Source organism: Coffea arabica, chromosome 3e (genome assembly GCF_036785885.1).
Source record: "Coffea arabica cultivar ET-39 chromosome 3e, Coffea Arabica ET-39 HiFi, whole genome shotgun sequence".
In the NCBI taxonomy this organism is placed as follows: domain Eukaryota; kingdom Viridiplantae; phylum Streptophyta; class Magnoliopsida; order Gentianales; family Rubiaceae; genus Coffea; species Coffea arabica.
Genome location: NC_092315.1, coordinates 40,979,453 through 40,984,949, shown reverse-complemented (window position 1 = coordinate 40,984,949; position 5,497 = coordinate 40,979,453). Strand labels below are relative to the sequence as shown.

The 5,497-nt window shown below is 35.9% G+C and overlaps 1 pseudogene; it reads left to right on the top strand.

The window, feature by feature from the left end:
• The first annotated feature begins 1,545 nt into the window (after nt 1–1,545).
• On the top strand, nt 1,546–5,089 carry LOC140038505 (L-type lectin-domain containing receptor kinase IV.1-like; annotated as a pseudogene).
• Nucleotides 5,090–5,497: the final 408 nt, after the last annotated feature.

The following is a 5,497-nucleotide window of genomic DNA, read 5'->3' as shown; positions in this document are numbered from 1 at the left end:
CACTCTCAGACCTCAGCCCAGATTTCTCTCCTTTCTCTCCTCTCTCCTATCCTCCGTTGTCCAAAAAACCCCAGGCCCTCCTCCGTAACTGCCTTCTTTTGTTTTTTTTTTTTTTTTTCCGTTCTCTCTTCTGCTCTTGTTTTTTTTTGTTCCGTTAGCTCTCCAATGAAGCCCCCCCCCTTGCGGCTGCCTTTCTTTTTGCTATTTATATGGGACGTCATCAACCCTAAACCCTCAACAACACTCTCCAAAATTTGCAGCTAAAGGGGCTGCCCAGCCCCTCTTTGCAAGCTGAGTAGAAACGCGGCCTGCATGCCGCGGTTTTAAAATTTTTTTTTTTTCTTTTTCTTTTTTTTCATTTTTCCAATCCAACTAAAGCCTATTTTTTCTTTTTCCTTTTTCCTCTTTTCTCATTTTTTATGATTTTTCATTTTCATTTCTCTTTCAAGAAAGCATTGAATAAAAACAAAATGACTAAAATGATTTTTTCTTTTCTTTCTAAAAACTCTATAAACTTAAAAACTAAAAAAAACTAAAAACTAAAATCTAAAACTTAAAAGTGATTAAAATCCTGAAATGACAAAATAAAAATGAATAGACAAACTAAAAGGGCAAAATGAATAAAACTAAAATAAAATAACAACTAAAAATGCAAAACACACAACAATGACCTAAATGCAAGCGATCTAAAATAAAAATCATGAAGTAGATGCCACATACAAATTATTCAAAATTTGGTGTCTACAATAACAACTATTTGTAAATCCATTCCTATGTACTTGTCCATCATTTAACAAATAATTTATCATTAGAAACATTTTGAACCACTGTTCATGAGAATATTAATTCTTTAAGCATAAAATTCTTTAAATCACAATAAAAACTCGATCTTACCAAATTATTTCTGCTAATATGTGCATAACATCTATAGCATAACCATAACCTTCTTTTGGTCTTCCGAAATGTTTCTATAATTCAATTCATGCACCATAGCTGCACACGTAACTTTCTTTACCAGAATGTTTTCTTTAGAAAATATAGCTAGCTAAGAAAAAATGAACCACATTAGCAAACTACTAATTGTTGATTTATTTTTGTCTTTTATGGGTTATAAAATGGTATTTACAATTTTGTCTTTTTGTATCTCCTGAAAATTTGTACGTACACAACAATGCTGCAAATCAATAAATATTAAGTTAAACTTAACCTTAAGCAAGATACCAGACAACATTCAAAGCACGTTCTCTTATACTAGGTACATGCATTAATAATGCCATCGTGGTTCTAATTTTCTTTGGCACCTCGTAACGCTAACGTCATGTGTTTAAACAGTAGTCATCCTATTTCACAATTAAATTGATCATTAATGTGTTAGTTGATGCTGAATAAAAGTATAAACAAGCTATTCAAATGATGTACGGCGAAAGAAAACTATCAATTGATGTCGTGGGAACCACCAACTATCAATTGTATCAGTTTGTATTCAAAGTAATGAAATACAATAACAAGTCGCCTAATGACTCGTCATTGTAGCACGATCCAGCCATGTCAATGAAACTAGTAACAGCAATCTTAGCCTATTTTCTAGTTCGCATCGTAGTCGGTGCAGCAGCTTCTGATGATGTTGGGTTCATCTATCAGGGATTTCAGTCATCAAATCTAAGCCTGGATGGATTAGCCAAAGTCACCGATAATGGCCTCCTACGGATAACCAACAACACCAAATCACAAAGTGGGCATGCCTTCTATCCTAATCCCATCAACTTCAAGAGCACATCTAATAGTTCAGCTTTCTCCTTTTCCACCCAATTTGTGTTCGCTATAGTACCCGATGTCCCTGGACTGATTGGTTCCGGATTGGCATTCGTGATTGCACCAACAAGAAACCATAAAGGAGGGCCTATGTCACGGTTCAATATTATGGAAACTCTCGGCCTCTTTGATAGACCCACCAACGGAAGTCAGAATAATCACGTTTTTGCTGTGGAGCTTGACACTTTCCGAAACCAAGATTATGGTGATATCAATGCCAACCATGTTGGTATCGATATTAACTCTGTGAGGTCCAAGGTATCAAGGCCAGCAAGTTACCAAGCTAATAACAAGATTTCATTTGACAACTTAACTCTTAGCAGCGGTCAACCGATGCAACTTTGGGTGGAATACGATGGGATTGATAGGAGAATCGATGTTACGTTAGCCCCAATAGCGGCCGCCAAACCACATACTCCTCTTTTGTCTTTGACATATGACCTTTCGCCGATTTTAGTGCAAAACATGTATGTTGGCTTTTCTGCTGCCACTAGCCCAGTAGAAAGAGGAACATCTCATTTTATACTTGGATGGAGCTTTAGGATGAATGGTGTTGTGCACAATGTTTTAAAAACTGGACCGTTAATTGAACCGGTGAAGTGAAAGGGTCGAGGTTCAACCGGTCGGACCGGTTCAACCCCGGTTCAAAATAAGACATGTAATGGATAATTTAATACTTTATATGATGAAAAGTTTACTATTTTCGAATAACCTGGATTTTTAAAAATAAATTTTTTAAATTATAAGTTAAAACAAATAAATTTCATCTCAATTTCAATTATATCTATCAAAAAAAATCTTAAATCCAATCCAAAAATATCACAATATTTGAAATTATACAAAATTTACGTCTATAAGAATTTAGACATTGTGAACTTAAATTTTAATTTACATTTTGGAATTTAAATTTACAATTTAAAAAAGGAAGTTTGGAGTTCGAAGAAAATCAAGAGAATTGAAAATAGAAATGCAAATTTGATAAGAAACAAAAAATGAGATAAAAGTGAGTGGTTGTGGTATTAAATAAATTGGGTTAAAGAAAAATAATTCTTTTTTAACTTTTTTAAATTTAATGGACAAAAACAAAATTAAAATATGGAAGAAAACATCAATAAATTAAAAATAAAGAGGTTTGATTAAAAAATGAGTGGCAAAAGAAAAGATGATAGAGAGAGAGAGAGAAAGAGTTGAAGATTAAAAAGAAAGAGCCATGAAAGGATGATATTTTGTAAGAAAAATGGAACAAAAGAAATATGAGTATTTGTTTTATATAAATAAGTTATCAAAAAAAACTAATAAGATGTGATGGTGCAATGGTTACTACATTGGTCTTCTATTACAAAGGTCTTGAGTTCGAATCTTAATAACTACATTTTGCAAAACTAAAAAAAAAAAAAAAAAAGTGGAAAACTCAAAAACCGGAAATAACCGGTTCAAATCCGGTTCGGCGGTTTTCGCAGTCCGACCGGTTTTTGACCGGTTTCTTGACAAAGTCAAACCTAGCATTGAACCAGACCGGAGACATGGCCGGTTCGCGGTTCAACCGGTCGAACCGGCCGGTCCGGTCCGGTTTTCAAAACACTGGTTGCGCAAGCTCTTGATCTCTCTCGGCTCCCCGAGCTACCTCGGTCTGGACACAAGAAAGTATCTAAACTTTTCACCGTGGGATTGCCCCTGATTTGCATAACTTTTTCATTAATACTAATATCTGGAGTAGCTTATTATCTAAGAAGAAAGTGGAAGTTTGCTGAAGTGCTGGAAGAATGGGAGCTTGCTTACGGACCTCACAGGTTCAAGTATCAAAATTTGTACATTGCCACCAATGGATTCACAGAAAAGCAGCTGTTAGGAAAAGGCGGATTTGGCAGGGTCTACAAAGGCGTTTTGCCAACAAACAATCTTGAGGTTGCTGTCAAGAAGGTCTCTTATCATGCAAGACAGGGAATGAGAGCATTTGTTGCAAAAATCGTCAGTATTGGTCGATTGAGTCATAGAAATTTAGCACCATTGTTGGGTTATTACCGGCGTAAAGAAGAGTTACTCTTGGTATACGAGTTCATGTCCAATAGTAGTCTGGACAGGTTTCTGTACAACCAACCAAAGTACGCTCTCAACTGGAGCCAAAGATTTCGAGTTATCAAAGGTGTAGCGTCAGGATTATTCTATCTACACGAAGAATGGGAGCAAGTAGTGATCCACCGAGATGTAAAAGCCAGTAATGTATTGTTAGATGGTGAACTGAATGGAAGATTAGGAGATTTCGGTCTGGCAAGGCTATACGATCATGGAACTCTCCCTCAAAGCACCCATGTAGCTGGATCTCTTGGCTACCTTGCCCCTGAGTATAGTAGGACAGGGAGGGCCACAACAAGCACTGATGTATATGCTTTTGGGGCCTTTTTGCTGGAGGTTGCCTGTGGAAGAAGGCCAATAGAACCCCGAGCAGAACCAGAAGAGAATATCATTTTGATTGATTGGGTATTTTCGTGCTGGAAAGCAGGTTGTATACTGTTAGGAAATTGGCTTAATTTCTTTTAGGTAGAATTCTTATTTGGTGTGGCAAGTAAGTAGTTTCCTACTTCGATTTTAGTTACTTGAAGTAGTAGTCAAGTAAAGTCCTATTTGGCTTAGAATTAGATGTTATTTCCTACTCTATATGAGTTTAGGAATTAGTATTGGTTTCTAATTGTTATTTGGTTTTTTGGCCAAGTAATGTTCTCTATAAATAGGTAGATTGGCATACTACAAATATACAAGAAAGGAGTGAGAGAGTTCTTAGTGGGTGAGAGGGTTATACAAGAGTTGGGGCTTGGGAATCAAGTTGTAATCTTGTGGTGTTTTTCTCTCATAGTAAGAACAGATTTTTCTCTCCGTGGACGTAGGCTTGGTGATTAAGCCGAACCACGTTAATTCTTGTGTGTTGTTCATCATTCGTGTTAGATATTATTTTCTATTAAATTGTTGGTCTTTTCCTTTTCAAATAATTGGCCTGATACCCTAACATATACTCCAGGCAGTTGATCATAATTTGGGTAATGAGTATGTGAAAGAAGAAGCGGAATTGGTGTTGAAACTGGGCTTGTTATGCTCTCATTCAGAACCAAAGATTAGGCCAAGTATGAGACAAGTTCTGTTGTACTTGGAGGGATCAGTTGCCTTACCAGTATGGGGCTTTTCTGCTGTTGATCTTAGCTTCGCCCATCCTGCTGTTGGAGCTTCCACAGACAATTGTTTCTCACATTCTGTAGTAGACTCTGTTCTCTCTGGCGGTCGGTAACTTTACTAAATTTAGGAAAATAAAAGTGCTTATTTTGTTGAGTGCATTTTTATTATCTTTCTACCCACGAGAGCCTCTTGTACTGTTTATTAGGGTGGCATCTCAAATATGCAATGTTTTAGTATTGAAGCCTTTTCTTTTCCCCTTTTCTGTGTTTTCTGTTTTCTAGTTTCTGTATGTCTTGTAAAAAGATTCATTCATGTAGAACTCGAATTTAAAATTATAATAATAATAAATATGTGCAGGGTTACAGAATTGAAGGAAGAATATAATCATTCAAATTATTTATGTGGGAGAATGAGAGAGCAATAAACGCAACTCACAATATTATTGAAATTTTAAACAATAGAAGAAAATGACACCACAATAAAATCCTATAAACACTCTTAAGCTCTCTTAAGAAAATAC